This window comes from Neolamprologus multifasciatus, chromosome 15, assembly GCF_963576455.1.
Source record: "Neolamprologus multifasciatus chromosome 15, fNeoMul1.2, whole genome shotgun sequence".
NCBI lineage: Eukaryota > Metazoa > Chordata > Actinopteri > Cichliformes > Cichlidae > Neolamprologus > Neolamprologus multifasciatus.
The window spans coordinates 35,341,823-35,360,290 of NC_140453.1; the positions used below are offsets into that span (position 1 = coordinate 35,341,823).

At 41.1% G+C, this 18,468-nt stretch overlaps 1 long non-coding RNA gene across 1 annotated transcript in view; it reads right to left on the minus strand.

Moving 5' to 3' along the window:
* The window catches only part of LOC146502570 (uncharacterized), a 41,419-nt gene extending 23,279 nt beyond the window's left edge, over positions 1-18,140 (minus strand). Inside the window, exon 1 of the long non-coding RNA XR_014869219.1 lies at positions 169-18,140. This is a non-coding gene — a long non-coding RNA (uncharacterized LOC146502570). The remainder of the gene's footprint in view (positions 1-168) is intronic.
* Positions 18,141-18,468: the final 328 nt, after the last annotated feature.

Genomic DNA, 18,468 nt, shown 5'->3' on the forward strand with positions numbered 1-18,468 from the left:
GTGGTATTTGCCCGCAAACAATACCTTTCAGCTAGCTAAAACAGAATATTATGCTATCACCGAGCAACATGGCTAATGCCTTTCACATAGCTTTGTCTCAACTCCAAAGAGCCACAGAAGTAAAAGCTAATAACAATAATTGAAACAATCTTTGAAAACATGACTTACCAAGCATGGCAAACAACTCAAATATGTAGAGCAAAATGTTCTGAAACGGCTTCACTTCAGCTTCGATTGGAGCCGTGCTGGGGGCGGAGTCTGTGAATTTACTCTATTGGTGTCATAGCCCCTGTAGGAGTTCAGAGTTAAGAGGTCAAGAGTTAATGTTTCCATTGTAACACCTCCAGATTTGAAATAGAAACACTCATTTTTAACACTCGATTTTAACTACTATCATTTTACACCTCAGAGTTACATTAAAAGAATGTGACTCTACTTAGAGTAAAATTAACTCTAAGACTACTAACACCAAAACATTTAACACTTTTGAATTTGCTGTGTACACACTCCAGCACACACATGCACACAACGCTGCACAATACATATAAATACAACTGCTTTGTGATCAGATCTGAAAGTACAGTGCAGTACAGTTTGTTCACACTCAGGAGGAGAGGAGGAGTCACGTTGAACTCTGATCTTGCTGCGATCGCACTATTATGCAAACATTTGAGCCGTCATGGACAAATTTCTGTCTCTGTTCTTTTTTTAATTATTTGCAAACTTCCCGATATAAGCAAAGCAGATGTGCGCAGAAGTGTGCACCGACATAAAAGCACAGAAATCTACTTCAGCAGAAGATGTGCACGAGCATATGAATTACATGTGAAATTAACAATTTGCACCAGCACGGCAACAACAAACAGCAGGCAACTGTTTTGCAAATATTAGGCGTGCAGTCCGCACACTCACATGAATGCATGCATGCATTCAGCTTCCTGTGTGCAGCTCCAGCTGCGGTGAGTGTATACATTTAATTGTAATAACATGTGGAGGATGTGTGTGTCGAACCATGTGACAAGGCACGTGGGTGCGAGTGTTCTCTTTTGGCGTGGGATGCCTTCCTGCATGTATTTTGCTTTCCCTGACTTGTATGTGTATATGTACTTGGGCATGTGTGTGTGTGTGTGTGTGTGTGTGTTGTTTTGCTTGTTTACATTCTAACCATCACTTCTGTTTAGACTTTGCACATGGAAAGTTGTTTGTTTAAATGTGAATGCAGTGACAATGCTCTCCCGTTGGACACGATGCACATCTATAATACTATCCACATGCACAGTTAAGTTCAAAAGAAAACTAATGGCTGTGTTGACCTTGCAGAGGTTAGCAAATCTTAACCGCTTAAGACATGAAGCAATGAATCAGAAATCCCTTCTAGTGATGCTTGCAGCAGTGAGCAACAAAAACAGCGCTTACCTTTGGCCTCTTTGCTGCTGGATGCAACATTTGCATCTGAACTTCGTTTTCTGTTAACCTCAATCGACATTAGCAACAAAAAAAAGCAAAAACACTTTACATTAGAAGCCCTCTGTGCACGTATATGTAATTGTTTGTTATTATGTCAGCATGTAGATTCATTTCATTTCAATGACTTCCTGTATAAATCGAGTGCCCTTTAAAGGCGCAGAAATGTATCTGGGAAAGCAGCAGTTTCAAGTAAACGATTTCATGCTTTTACTTTTGGGTTCATGAAGCAAACATAACTTTCAGCATCAGACCAGCAACAAAGGGGAAGTGAAACACAAACTGCTTGTGTGTGTGTGTAAGGACACAGACAGCTGGAACATCAGGTTCGCACCCACTCTCCTCTCATTGGCTACACTGTCGTCAAGCGCATTTATTAAAAAAAACAAGTTGCTGCTCAGCCAATCAGGAGAGCGCTAGAATTTCCCCGACACTACAGCGCCTTATCTGTGGTGACATCACATGGCCCTTTAAACAGCACACCGCAAACAAGTTTAAATGGCTTGATGAGACAGAACACACAGAGGGGGGGGCGGGGGGGGGGGGGAACCTGTTTCAACCACGAATACAAAGTTAGCCTACTTATAACAAACACACCCTTATGGCATATGTGACCACACCGTATACATTCTCAAAAAAGCTTTCTGTGTGTATTTTAGCTGTTAATAAAAGACACTAATATCTAATAACCAATATATATAATAATAAATATTTTATAAATAATTAATGCTCGTGATTAATGATCCAAAGTTCAGCTAATAAAATACTGGATCTCTGCCTTTTCAACATTTTAATGATTTCCTGCCAAACATGATTTCCCTGGGGAACCATTCAGAAGGTTGAAATCAAAAGTAAAACATCAATCTAAAACAAAACAATTAAGAAATTACTTAAATAACTTGTCTGCAGACTCATCAGGTTAGAACACCAGGCCTCACCTGCCTCAGTCAGAATCAAGGTCTCAGTCCTGCTACATCATGCTAACAGTCAAACATGGTGGCGGTAGTGTGTTGGTGTTTGGCTGCTTTGCTGCCTCCGGACCTGGACAACCTGATACAATTGATGGAGCCATGAATTCTGCTCTCCACCAGAAAATCCTGAAGAAGAATGTGAGACCAGTTTGTGTCCTGGAGCTCAAGCACATCAACATCTCCACCTTGGAATGGAAAAAATAAAAGTATTTAAGAATTTATTTTTCACACCGTGCCAGGTAGGTTTGGATAACTTTGTCCCTTAAAAGGTTAAATCAGCATTTGAAAGCTGCAATTTGTATTTATAGGGTTATCATTGTTTGGTTACCTCTGTCAGTGCGCCCCAGGGCAGCTGTGGCTACAATGTAGCTTGCCATCACCAGTGTGTGAATGTGTGTGTGAATGTGTGTGTGAATGGGTGGATGACTGAATGTAGTGTAAAGCGCTTTGGGGTCCATAGGGACTAAGTAAAGCGCTATACAAATATAGGCCATTTACCATATTTATCTAAAACTAACATTTATTTAATGATCTGAAATATCCTGTCGTCTTTCTCTCTCCCCAACCGGTCGTGGCAGATGGCCCCGCCCCTCCCTGAGCCTGGTTCTGCCGGAGATTTCTTCCTGTTAAAAGGGAGTTTTTCCTTCCCACCTGTCACCAAAGTGCTTGCTCATAGGGAGTCATTTGATTGTTGGGTTTTTCCTCTGTATGTATATTGTCTACCTTACAATATAAAGAGCCTTGAGGCGACTGTTGTTGTGATTTGGCGCTGTATAAATAAAATTGAATTGAAAATGTGTCATGTGTCAATATGTGACAAATCAATTAAATAAAAAACAAGAAAGGAAAGGGGCAAATACTTTTTCACAGCAATGTATGTTTGACTTGTCTTCTCACCACACTCACTAATAAGATTCTCTGGATCAGTGTGGACACGACACTATAGGAAAATCTCTTTGTGTTTTTCACCATAAAATCTAAAACCAAATTTGTGCTTCATACCACTTCACAGCTCACAAAGAAATCTCAGTGGAGTGTCTCAGGGAGCATTTGAACCCATCACTAGGTCAAAGACAATAACAGGAGGGACCCGAATAACCAGCCTGCATGTATTTGGTAAACACAAAGACATAAACACTAAGAAAACACACAGCATCCACCCGGAAAGGAGAGAAGTTTACAACCTCTGTCTCAGACAAGGAACCATCTCTGTTATAAAATATATTTGGTAACAGGAGGGAATCCAGGTGAGGGGGCACGGTTTGTTTATGTCCCTGGACATACAAGCTGCTATGTCACTGGGGGAAAGGTCACATTTAAGTGGGCCAAAATTTAAGTTGGCTAAATCTGCAGCCTGTATTTATCTGATATATATATATATATATATATATATAAACTGTAAAAGTATGATTTTTTTTTGTTGTTGTTTTTTGTTTCCTTGCTTCCAGATAATATTCCAGAAAGGCTTTGCGTTTAGATTTGCCTCTCTATTTATCTCAGTGGGTATCTATCTATCTCTTGTCTATCTACTTACAGTTTATTTAGCCCTATATAAGTATTGCAGAGTCAAAAAATCTCTACATTTTTAGAAATTTGTTGAGCCAAGTACCTTTCACAGCTTTACTGAGTAAAATAAATATTTGAGCTACTTTAACAGAAGCTAGTGCTAAACAGCATCGTATGGATATGTACTGAGCTCGACTTGGAAGTCTTTTTTTCCACCAGCTTGCTGTCTGTGTGTCACGCAGGTGTCATGCAGATAAAATCATCTGCACGTATACCCCAGACACTGAAGACCCAAACTTACCATGATACATGTGGTGTACGGTGAGCACAGAGACGTTGTTTCCTGCTCAGCATGTGACAGATCACCTCATGTGTTTGACAGGAACCTCTCCTCTTCCCTGCTACAGCACAGCAGAATGCATAAAAACTGCTGACTTCTGCTCTGTGCTTTCTCTGCTACCTTGTATTTGGCTGTTCCCTGTCAAGAAACGATTTGCTGTCTGTATATTTGGTGACCGTTTGTCATCTCTATTGTCAAATATCAGTCTGATATGACTGGATTTAATGTGCCGGAAGAATGCGGAGGTGGTGCAAAAGCTGTGTCTTAGGTAAATGACAAAAAAGCAGCCCTGCTATAAATTAGATTATTGGGGTAATACACTTGTGGGCACAACACGCAAAGCACTCGGGGTGAGACTACCCAGTCCAGCTAAAAAAAAAAAAAAAAAAGTCACAACAGAATTAGTTTATGGTGGAAACTTGCTCAAGTAACTGGGTCATGTTGAGTTTCTTAATAACTGCTCTGGTAATGTTGGTCAAAAAGGGTTACTATTTGTTAATGGCAAAAAATTCCATTAGTTACCTCAGCTTTTCTCTTTTTTGTACAAATACAGATCTAGTTCAAATCGAGCTAGAATAAATGAGGGGATTATTTAAAAAATAACTTTCTTACCACTGTTTATATGTTAAACAGTTCACAATCTCTGAGTTTGTGAATGTTTGTTTTCACTGTTTTCACAAAATCAAGGTAATCGTCACATTTAACACAAGCATGCTCACATCCGGCCTAAAAAGAAAGACGAAAGTAAAACTTGTGGCTTTTAAATGGCCCTCAAATCAAAGGGTGATGTCACAGTGGTTACATCCCTTCTTGCTTTTGTATACAGTAAGTCAAAGAAGGGAGACCTACAAAATATATGTTAATTTTTGATATTTTTTGTGCTGCATTAGTGCAGGAGTATTTGTCACATTTACCTTTAAAGCTCAAGAAAATGGGTCAAGAAAATAAAAACTTTTATTGGAAGTTGGCTCACAAAAATATCTCCCAGCCTTTGCGAGCTTGGACCACTCTGGCTAAAAGGGTGTTTTTCTCACACAGTAACAAATTCTCATGGCATGAAATAATTTTTACTCCAGTGAACTGATCCCATTGTATTCACCAGCCTTGCACAGATGGCACACGCAGCACCGACCAACCATACTGCAACTGTGGTTCAGTAACAGGAAAAACGAAATATGCAACTTTATGGGTGTAAGGTTTTTGGCATCTATACAGGAAAACCATGTGTGATAAGCTTCACTTTCAGCCAGTCGTAACAGCGGTCACTAAGAGTTAATTGTAATTTCTGCCAATCAACATATGCAGCTGAAAACAGTCAGAGTGTTTTGGGGTGACAGAAGAGGAAGTGTGTTTTGCAGTGTATGCGCAAAATGTGACTGTTTTTCTCTTCTTGATTGTTAGACCGAGACATTTTTACTAGAATAATGTTTCCTAATATTAAGTTCAGACTCATACTTAGGAGTGTTAATACAATGTTTAGGTTAGGCGTGCAGGGGTGGGGGTAAATGCTTTTTAAATTTCTGTTTATATCAGGTTAAGTGTCAGACACATTTAAGACAGGAATGAAGTCGGTCCATTCAAAGCATTGGCAGTGAAACAAAAGTGTTCTTTTAGCAAATGTACTCCATCTGTGTTCAGAGAGTGATGTTATATCGAGGGTGAAAAACAGACAACGTCAAGTCCTCATAAGCACAGTAATCTTGTGTGAGTGCACATATGGGAGGAAGAAGTTCAAGGAAGGCGGGGGGTGGGGCGCGGGGGCGACAGAGCTCTCAGCACTGGCTCATGCCGGTTTGCGCTGCTTCTCACTGGCCGAGCACCACAGCGAGGTTGCGAGGTTAGCGGATGGATTTGGGGTGGGGAGGTGGCTCATGGGCGAGGGGGGGTGTCATTTTAGCGCCTTGACTGCCCTTTGCAGATCTGGGGGTTTTGGCATGGGGTGCCCTTTGGTATGTGGTACAGCTATCTGAATGCAGAGAAAGAATGCAACAGCAATCACGCCTCCCTCTACGAAGAATGAAGGCTCAGATATTTAGCTGTGTCATATGGAAAGTGGCTTCAAGCATCATACTGTGGGCACACGCAGGAACAGATGAAGAAGATGATCACTATGTTTTCACCACAGCTTTAAATACAGCTCCAGGTGTGCTGTTCTCGTTTCATCACAAACCGTTTCTCAGGTGTTCGCAATGGGCCTACGGTAGAGGCTGAATCAGAGGGCTCACAAAAATGTTACACAGTAGTAAGGTGGGCAATATTTACGTTTTACTACAGTGCTTGCTGGGATATAATGAACTGAGCGAGAGAAGGGTCGTTTGCACAGCTGTGTTACTAAAACATCTCCCTGAACAGCCACGCTGCTCTTCAAGGGGCAACAACAGGCTCAGCTGCTTCCATTCACATTCCTGTGCACATGTTTGCATCTGCGATAGTAAGAGATGTGATTATCACGTTCAGACTGTGCACTAGTTACTACATTTGTGCGTCTGTCTTAGCGGGACAGTTGGTTTTATGGGCAGGAAAGTGATCACAGTATAGAGGCCTGGTTTATTTTGAATTGCACACCTGAGAGGTGCACAGGTCATGTTTCACCTGAGGCCAACTTAAAAGCTGTCGGTTAAGGAGATTTTTGACCTCCTATTGTATAGGAAGGCAAACTGTGTTGTTCAAGCAGCTATTACTATGACGCAGATGCAAACACAGATTGCAAAAAAATGCAACACTTTCTATACGCACATCTATATATAGACATAGATTATCACAAGAAAGGCATTTCCAGAGTAATAAATAAAATCCAGCTGGAGTATTGAGCAATGGAAAAACTAAGTGGGGCTGTCACGCCTCTGTCCAGGTGGTACTGATTTCCAGCTGTGGCAAATGGAGCCGTTTTACTTAACTATGCTTTACTTGGATTATAGAGCATATTCTTCTAATCAGTGAGGCGGTGAAGGATTTGGATTTGTTTTTAATCACTATTTCTTCACTGCAGTTTGACACTTGAAAGCTGAAGGATGTAAGAGTTGGATGGTTTTTTGATTCTCTTATGTGTCACACAGTCATTTTGGGGTTTTGCAAAAGCAACTTTCACAAACAAAAAGCTTACTGAAGTCTCACTCTGGACGTATTCAGCTACTGTGTAACAGTGAGTTTATACAGACTCTAACCCTTGTGGCATTTTGATTAAAAACAAAATAGACCATCAGTTGACAATCTGAAGTGACCTCAGCTTTGCAGCCTCCAAATCAAAAGTGTCATTGGGCTGGCTGGCTGACAGAAGCAGATAACAGGGGTATCACAAAAAATATCTTCATATTATCACAATTTGATAGATTAGGACCAATAAAAATGTCCTACCCCTCTGCAACAATTCCCATGCCTTTCATGTTTGTAGGAAGTCTGCAAGAACAACCAGAAAAGGACACGTGGAGAGAAAACCTGGAAAAATAATATCCACACATGTGGGTGTGTGCTTGGACACAATTAGGTCTGTTTACACCTCCAGGTAGAAAACATATGATGGTAAATGGCCTGTATTTGTATAGCGCTTTACTTAGTCCCTATGGACTCCAAACCGCTTTACACTACATTCAGTCATTCACCCATTCACATTCACACACTGGTGATGGCAAGCTACATATGATGTGCTTTCTATGAGTTTATAAGTATTCGGTGACCACTGCATGGACTGAGTGGAAGGCACATGACAAAATCACATCGTCCCGGTGCAGTAAATACCATGCAAAAACTGGAGTAAGCTCGAGTAAAGAGAAGAGACAAAGGCAGTAGCTCCAGGCTTCTCCTTCACTTTACAGCTGCCTTTGGTCACGAGTTCTACAGCTTGAGAGTCAGCACAGAGAGATTACTATTTCACACTAGAACTGACTGATTACTGCTCTGCATGCAGGAGCGCTCCTGGCAAAGCTATCGCTCGAGGTCAGAGGTGAGCAGTCTGACCTCTAGCAGGGCCTCCTCGCTGAGAGCATCTACCCCAATGGACTGGAATCCCACAAACAGGATCAAGTCAGGGGCCCTCATCAGCAGCTGGACATCACTACCTCGGCGTTAAGTCGTGAAAACAGTCCACTAAGTGTGGATCGATGCATCTACTTAATGTCACGCAACTGGTCCCCGGGGTCCTTTATTCATAATGAATTCATGACTACATTCGGCTGAGAATGCTTCTTGTAACTTAGTTAAGCAACTATTTTTAAAGTACATTCTTCCATTTTACGTAAGTGCTTGTGAGATCTTGTTTACGCCGTTTATGTAACCGAAGCAAACTGGCGCGAACTGGCCGCAGCATGCAAGGATCCCACGTTTGCTCTGCCGAGTGAAGATGGGAATGCGATGCATGATATATTAATAGAGTTTGCATAATCTCCAGTGAAGCCAGAGGTCAGTGAAGTAGGTTTAGGACCTGGCAACTGAATCCAGGAACAGCGTTGTTTCTCATGAGCTCAGTGACTGACAGCCAAGTTCCATCAGACAGAATTTGTTCCAGAGACTGAGACGCTGCCTCTGACCTCACTGCCCCCCACTCTCTCCATATCAAGGTTTCAGAACAGCTCCCACTTATTCAAAAACAAGACCGAATGATGGTATCATGAGACCCCGGGGCACAAACAATTGGCTAAAGCAGCTTCCAGGACTGTCACCTTTCACCTTAGTCTTCTGTGGTTAATTCATATCCCCATTAGGATTAATAAATATATATTTATTTAGTGTAGTATATGCTATGAGCTTTATAACCTTCTAATACCAACTTTCCTGAATAACTGTTCATATTCCAAGAAATATATATTTTTGTGTTGTGAAAATACTTCATCGGTATATGCATGTTTTTTTAATGGAAACTCTGAACAAACAACATGTACAGTAAAACAAATGCAAAGGCACACACTGTCCCACCAGAGGAATGTGTGGAGGTTCAACAATCCCATGCATGTCTGGATGATAATCAATACACCCCATTTTTCTCATTATGAACCCCTCCCTCTTTCTTATGTAACGTGTTGGGAAACACCTGCCTGTCACTCTGACTGGGATCGTCCTGCGACCGCCACCCCTGCCCTCACTCGGCCGTCGATCCCCTTACACTTCTGAGAAATGTGTATCCAAATTGTTCCCGGTCACAACGAGCACATGACGGAGCGCTAAAAGAAAAAGTTCAGCCAGTCTGAGTCAGAAGAAAGATGAGGAGGGAGGGAGGGGTATGTAGCCCTAAGAGTCAGACCACGCTGGTTTAGACCGGTTCCTGCCCCCATCCCATTCTCTGCTCCTGCCTCTCCTCCTCCTTTATCTCTTTATCACATTGACTCCCCTGTTTTTCTTCCCTTCCTATTTTGGTCTACTTCCTCCCCCACCTACCTCTGACTTTCTCCCCTCTTTTTCTATTCCTTCTTTTCACAACTTCTCTTCCTCTTCTCCTCCAATTCCCCTTCTGCAGATGTTTGTGTAATCTAAGGAAAGATTATATGCTGTCTGCACAGCTATAAATACTAATGCTCGCTTCTGGTGATATTTTACATAATAAACCATCAGTGCAAGCTCTGGGGTTAGCGTGTGTTGTGTGGGAAGCAGAAAAAGCGAAGACGGTGTAAAACTGTCATGAGAAGTGATGCTAGAAGTGTCCTGTGTAACATAAAAGCGAGGACTGCACTCTGAATAAATTAAATCACACCGAGGTATCAACAACATCTTTAGACTGTCATATGAGAAAAATATATATATTTGAGGCTAAACAGAAAATAGCGGTCAGGGTCAAGAAAATGGAAGCTGGATCTGAGTTTTAATGCCAGCTGCTGACATTCCTCAGCAAAACTCCAGACACTGGAGATGTAAATACTGAGACACTGAACAATGTTCTCTTCGTCAGGCTGCTGGCCAAAAGGATTAAAGACTGCCACCAGTGAGATATGACACAAAGCAACGGCTCAGAGAACTGAGTTGAAAAGCCAGTGGACGGATCTCATGCCATAGATGTGCATGCATAGTTATAGTCATACTGAAAACGTTTATACAAAACATAAGAACAATAATAATAAAAACAATATGTCTCTTAGCAAAATGAAAATAAAATAGCTGATGTTAAAAGTAGAAGCAGTGGGTGAAAAACTAATCACACCTTTACTGCTTCCATAGGAAGTGTGATAGCATCTGTGCTGCTAATCAAATGCAAAGGGAGTTTTTCTGACTCTGTCTCCTAGACGGCTGTCTGATTGTACAGTGAGAAAGATTATTCACAAAAGAACAAAAACTATAGGCCTGCATGTTAAATGTTAAAGTTTATGGCAGTACAATTAGAAAAAGATTATTTGTAACGGTTCCCCAGAGAAAGCCTCTTCTCTCTAAAAAAGACCATGGCATCACAGCGTAGGTTTGCAGAGTTATATCTGAATAAACCACAAGACTTATGGAACAATGTCCTTTGAACAGACAAAACCAAAGGGGAGAGTGGAGTCTTCTTTTGTGAGGTTCGACAGCTAAAGCTTGGCCCACAGCAAATCTTCAGCAAAATGGGTGGAAAAGAAAAGAATCAAGATGCCTGTAAAGGCCCGGCCATAGTCCAGACTGCAATTTGATTGAAATACTGTACCAGGACCTGCAAGAGAGCTGTGATTAAACACACACACCACAATGAAGTGAAGCAACGTTCTAAAGAAGAATGGGCCGGGGGCAGCGCTTTAGCTCAGTGGGTGAATAGGCGACCACATCCCACACGGCTAGAGTGTAGTGGCCTGTGTTTGAGTCTCATCTGCAGCACTTTGCTCTTTCATCTCTCCAAACTTTCACTGATCCACCATCCAATAAATGCCAACATAAAACCTGGTCTTAAAAGCAAAACGGTGAGCCAAAATTTCTCCACAACAATGGAAGACACCAATAAAGTGATGCACATGCTTATTTCTACTAAAAGTGTCTCTATTGGCTGATGGTGTGTACTTAATTTGTCACATACCGCTTCTGACTTTTGGCCTTAAATTTCACTGAAATCTTTTCTATTACTGTTCCAGTTGATGAGCAGTTGATTTAGTGAGCCACAGTACAGACACAAATAAGGACACCAAAAAAGCTGGAAAGAAAACCTCCTCAGCAGATGGTGTAATGGAAAGAGCAGTGTTTTCCTGTCCAGTTATTTTTGGTTCCTTCCATATGCGACTACTGAGATGTCCAAAAATAAACTGATTCCAGTTTAAGCTGTTTGTGAATATTATTTGTTGGATCCGGTGTCCAAGTCTCGTGCACAGACAAGCAGCTCTAGCGACGGGGAGACATCAGATAGCTCAACTTGCTAAGTAAGGTCTGTTTGCAGCCTGTGTAAGCTAGCAGCCAGATTTGCTGTGCAGACTGGCAAACATGGCATTTAATAATCACATTGACCTCTGCCACTTACTAGAGCACAAAGTCATCCTGTTATTGTAAAAGGTATGTTGATGCTTTCCATTTTCTCTGAATTCAGGAACTGGACAGACTCTGGTTTCAATCATAAATAAGACTGACTGAATATGATGCCTTTTTAATCACAAATAGCACTTTGACACTAGAAAGCTAACACTAATAATTAAATGGTTTAAAAGTTCAGTTAATCAGCTTAAATATTTTAAACTGCAGCAACTTTTCGAACCAAAATAACAGCTTTTAGCAAGTCCCACTCCGTAAAATCCATTCTTCTTTTTGACGAGCTGTTAGCTGTTAGCTTGTCACAAAATCATCTTACATCTTACTTGCCGCTTATCCTTTTCAGGGTCGCGGGGGGGCTGGAGCCTATCATGGGACGAGAGGCAGGGTACACACATAGACACAGACAACCATTCACACTCACGTTCACACCTATGGGCAATTTAGAGTTTCCAATTAACCTATCCCCACTATCTGCACGTCTTTGGACTGTTGGAGGAAGAGAGAACCCACACAAACATAGGAAGGACATGCAAACTCCGCACAGAAAGACCCCGGCCTGATGGTGGATGTAAACTCAGGACCTTCTTGCTGTGAGGCAACAGTGCTGCCCCAAAATCAACTTACATTTTCATGGATTAAACTGGATTCAGGGTGAGCCCGGAAACTTCAAATCTTCAGTAGATGGATGTGAAAACAGGCTTTCAGTGTCAAACCATCCACATGTAACGTGCTGCATGATGAAAGTTAAGCATCTGAGTGAATGAACCGTAAGCAAAATACCTTCACCAGAGAGGGAACTTGTCATGTCTTTGCACGCACGGGAAATGTAAATAATGAAATAGTGGTTAAAAATGTGGCGACAGAGACTACACAAGGTTTTATCTTTAAACATAACACCACAACCAAGGTTTTATCTTTCACTGAAATGCTAACAGCCAAGAAGCATGATTCATGCTCTGTTTACCGCAGACTGAGAACTTCAGGTCACACGAACAGAAAATCTGAATTCTGATTCAGATGAAGGTGAGGCGGTTTGCATATGAGGTAAGTGAAGTGTGCAGCTCTGTGTTTATCAGACTGTATATATGAGACCAGAGCTGCTATTAGCTGTGATTAAAGCATCTTTCTAAGACTTCCAGGTCATCAAACATTTACCATGGAAGTCCTATGACAGTCTTTAAGATAGGCCGAGCTTTGAAACCTTTTACCACATTTGGTATAAGATTTCACAAAAATACTTTTATCCACTTCTCTGTATAAAGAGAAAACATGATATATGCAAATGAAAAAGCAACTTTAGCTCAAAATTAGTTGAATTTTAAAAAGTTATTTTATTTTTTGTATTTGGTACTATCTTCACCAACAGAAAGAAAAACCTGTAACAGAGATAGCTTAATCGCTTCAGCCTCTGGCAGAGTGCAGCCACAAGACAAACGCTGGCCTTCTTTGTTGTGACAGTCTGCGATTTGGACTATTTGTCTAACCATGATAGGATTTTAAAAAGGATGTGTCCGCTGTGGCGCTAGTGTTTGCAATAAAACACAATAGGGTTTCAGAGTGAGTCACAGGCAGCAGAGAGAGAAACCAACACCACCCAGACACTGTCCAACGAGCTAAAGAAAGCACTTACAGTCACCTGTAAGGAGACTGACTGGAATAAGTGCAGTTGAGTTGCATTTCTAAAAAAGAAAAGAAACCAAAACATGCAACACGTCACTTTAAAAGAGATCTTAGCAGATGAGTAAGTGTGTGTGTGAACAGCCAGAGAGTCAAGCATTCACACTGGCTGTCAGGAAAAACAAGTCCAAGCAAAGCAAATAGAAAATCCCCTTTTAAAATTGATTGCATCACAACAACTGCATTTAATACGATTTACTAATCACCCATCCATTTATTTTCCAAACCACTTGTCCATTTCAAAGGGATAGGGGGAGGCTCTAGGCATCCCCCAAGAATAGGAATGTCATATGATTGCTAACCATTTATCATTGAAAAACTAAATATAAAGTCTCTGCAAACAAACATGAGCCACCGGGCATAGCAAACATCAGTTTCACCTTCATTAAAGCAATCGCAATGATGTTTACAGATGCACTAAACAGTATTTATTAACCATTTACAGACTGTTATAAACAGTAGTTACAGTGTCACATTCACTTTGTGGATAATGATCAGACTGGCTTACAAACCAGTAATTTACCAGCTGGCAAACTTTATTTATCACCATTCTATTGTTAAACCAGTAAAAACCTATTAAGCTTCAGTTAAGTATCTGTCAGGGTCCTGGACTTGTATTATATTATATGTTTTTTTGGTGTTGCTGTCCCTCGTTCTCCCTGCTTGCAGGTATATGTGTGGGTGTGTGTGTGCGTGGATGCAGGTGTATCTGGGAGCACCTGTTTACAGGCACCTTCAGGCCTGGTGGGTGTGGCCCTGCCAGGTGGTTGGCCACACCTGAAGAACTTCACACACCTGCAGCTGATCAAGCATCGTGGAGGGAGCTGCTAAGCAGTGTGGCTGAGAGCTCCTTGACGCTGGATCATTGCGTGGCTTCACATTAGTCTCTTGACCAGTTACTAAGTTTAGTCTGCTGCATTGTGGTGTGTCTGACAGCTGCCTCTCTGTTATTTCCCCAGGAGAAGCGTGGAGACGAGAGGGCAGCGAGCACGGGGTGCTCAGACGCTGAGGAGCGGAGACAGGAACACTAGCACTGGGAAGAGGACATGTCACGGGAGTCGGGAACGCACTGAGGATTTATTTCTATGTTTTCCATTCACTGTAAATAAATGCACTGCTAAGCACACAGAGTCCAGCATTTGGGTCCTCCTTCCTCACATCCCCACGGTCACGCGGACCGTGACAGTATCAGTAATCAGTGGTTATGAATTTATCACAAAGAGTCACAGTAAAGGCGCAGTGTGACGTTTCTGTGTTTTGCTTAAGCACATGTTGGCTCTGAAAAGTCTTTAGTCTTTAGTCCATTCAATGAGCCTATGACACATGAATCATAATGTGGGACAGGCAGAGTCAGGTAAATGAGCAGCAGCAGCACATATATGGAGGAAGGCATCAAATACTTTAACACCTTAAACATGGTGCAGTATACACTATATAATGTATTTATAGATGCTTCCGAAGTTTTACATGCTAACGCAATCTATGTCATCCCCCCAAAAAACAAAAGCGATATAAGATCAGCTCCCTCTAGACAGAACAGCAAACAAGTCGTGCTGATACCTGCAGATGCCCCCTGAGGGCACTTTCCTTTCGGTTGTTTTGTTCTTAGCATTTGGGAAACTTTGTTTCGCAATACTTCATGTCTGTGATTAGCAGCTATTATCATGCCCTCAAAATGAGCTATGAGTCACATAAAGTTCAGTAAGGCTCAGTACAGGTGACCTTTGGGGTATAAAGAGTGAAATAAAAAAACAGGTCATGTAACCTGGCTTGGCGGAATATCATGTGCTGTCCAACTTGTACCTGTCGAAACCCAAGCACCACGTTCTCATCCCCAACACTGGATATGTAAAACGCAGCTGGAAAATGAATCAGCATTGAAGGATATTAAATAAATAAATAACAGAGCTAATCATTAAAAATACTGGTCTGTGTTCATCTCCACCCCAGCAGGAAAATGTAGCTTAAAAAATGTTTTTTGAGGGCCATGTTGTCCATCTTTATAGCTCTGAAAATCAAACTGACTAGGCTGACACCATTTTCAATTAAAAACACTGTCTAATAGACCAAAAATCTTTTCTGTTTTAAAGGGATACAGATTTTGAACTTTGTCTATTAATCTAACCTTCTACCACACCTTGACCTTGTACTTTTCATTTCAAGCTGTTTGCCTGCCACAGTATGTAAGGGAGCAACTTTTCAAGTTGTTATTCTCCCATCCGTCTGCTCAGCTCCAGCCTGTTTCATCCAGATCCCTGCAGCGCTTTCATTTCAGTCCTGGCTGCACATTAGGTTATTGGGTCTACTAGCTGGCTCTCATAGGACAGAGTGAGAACTTGATCATAAGTGTGTCATGTAGTTGTGTAAGGATTAAGGTGCAGTGAGTGGGGGTTGTAGCCTTTAAAAGAGACTGCTGTGTCACACCACTACATAGTTAGCATAGCTCCCTGTTTAGACTGCTCCCCCTCCTCCTCCTCCTCCCACCTGCAGCTCTCCAATCCACAGATATCATCTGGGGGCTGCTGAGTCAGAGCTGTCTAAACTGCCTGAACTCACAGTCCCAGCTGATGAGAAGAAGTTGTTATCCATCGACTGATCGCTACTAGCTTACATTCATTCAGCCACATAGAGTGTAATTAAAGAAAAAGAGGTCTCTAACCAACTCTCGCTGCGAACATCCTGACCACAGGAAGCTGCACACACATCTTTTTTTTATCTTAAATACTATCCTACATGACAGTGTGCTCAGCCACAGTCTCTGTGGATCATAACACATGATCTGGGTGCCAATCCACAACAGCCGATAGGTCTGCTGACATATTTCTTTGCATCGTAGTGGCAAATAAAAAAATCTGAAAGTCTCATCAGCTTGTTTGAGCCTGCCTACGGTTTCTGTTGATGCTTCGACCTGCTCTGCACACCACCTCCACACCAGGCTTTCCGTGCGTGCAGGTGGAAAGGCAAAACAGAACAGAGCTGCCAATTATGAATGACTGCAGACTGGAATAATAATGCTTTGGTTGAAACATGTTTATGTTTGTCTGCAGCATTTCTGAGCAGGTTTAAATTTCGATTACCTCTGAAATGCACTTATTGAGTTCATTACTTATTACACTTACTAAAGGCCTCAGGCCTGCAGCCGGGTCACAACAATTACTGCAGACACTGAGGTCACGTCCACTCAGTGAGAGATGTTTTTAACTTTAATGTTTTACTTGAGATCCAATAAAAAATGTTTTCTGTGTGCAATGATTAGTAACTCTATGAAACTCGATCTTAAACTCCAGCATTTTACTTGTGTAGTGATTGTGGGTGTGTAGATGTTGTGATTTACTTCTAATGTGACATTTCTGTGATCTTCTACATGCACCTTGCCAGTGAACTGCAGATGCAAACTAGGTTTAAGCCAATTCTTGATATTGATTTCAAATAAAACCAATAAGGAAAGAAAGACAGCATTTCAAGCTTTTGAAGTATTTTCAATTTAAAAAGGGGTTAAAAGAAGAGCTTCACCTCAGATTTTCTGACTTATAAAAATCTAATTTCACAACATTGGGCACCATCATTTTTGTTTAAAGGTTTCTGCTTTCTTTATCTTCGTGCTTTCATTATTTTTAATTTAATTTAAACTGCCAAACGTCTGAAAATGATTACACAATAACTGGCTGGTTGGCCATCTTAATTAAACCACATATTACCTCCATCATTTAAAGGATCCGGGGCATCCCCAGAGGTTATTTAAGTGTACATTACTTGAATTTATAAAAATATCAAACCAGTTGATGGTTTCTGGAAAGTGAACTCAGCAGGTTGTTTTTAATCAAAGCTTTGAGGTAAACCAGTTTCTGCAGGGCAGTGACCTCCATGACCAAAATACAGCCTGTAGATGGATTTCCTGTCAAATCATCAACAGGTGGACTTACTTTTAATGACACCTAGTCATGACCTGAAGACTGTGACAGGATATACTTTTTATTTGGGTGTTGTCCTCAGATAACAAAGCATCTCCAACTCTATAATTAAGTGGTGTGTCAGACGTCTCCAACCGCGATAAGTTTCGGTCTTCTGATCTAATCGGCTCAACTTCACAAGCTCCGCCCACAACCGGGCTCCAGACAGTGAACTAAGGGTCTGTTATTTTTGCTGACACAACAAAAACTTATCATCGTCAAAATGCCGTAAAGGTAGCCGTGTGTTGTCGTGGCCTGTTATTACACCTGGTTGGTTACAGGCTGCCAGTCAGAACAGTCTAGATAAAGACTAGAAGGAGCAGAGGTGACTGACCAGAAAATGACCATTTAGCTCAGAGACGTGTGCTGAGTAAGCAAAATTGGTCAGATTCAGGTTTGACAGACAAAAGAGAGAAAATGTGATTATTATTATTAATCAATTTTAACCAATATATACAAAATTAAAGTTAACTAAAGCCTGCAACAATGTGAAAACTGAACAAACTGTGACTTTTTGTTTCTTTTTCTATGTTTTTATACCATGTGTTGATCAATATGTTCACAAATCACTGAGATAATACAAATCATATTCTTTCTATAAAGGTCTGATTGATTGTATGCAGATGTCTAAAATAATAGCCAGCACTGATGCAACTGAGTAATACAATTTATCAATTTAAATGCCCCCAAATATTATTTCTTACTGCTACAATATCTTATGTAAGTGGGCAAAGCCAGTGAAAAATAATTCCCAAATACTTTGATTTGTTGGCACTGTTATAACATTGTGCCCAAAGACTGTAGTATAATAGTAATCAAGTGTAGACATAAACATTACAGTTTTTTCTGATTGCTTAAGCACATTTTTTGTAACTATTGGCTATTTTTGCAAAACTCTACACACAAATAAGAAAACCTGTCACCCAATTATCAAAACATTGTAGTTCTCTTGCAAAAGCGAACACAGCTAGATTAACTCTTCACACCTTCGTAAAAATGGTGTTTTCGTATCAAACAGTACACACAAGCCATCATCTACTAAGCACACAATGCGCCAACTGCACACTGATGGTATGAATACAAAACACATCTGGCTTTTGCTTTCTCTGTGTACAGATGTCAATTGAACATTCTGCCTCTGCCCCCAACATCTGGACGT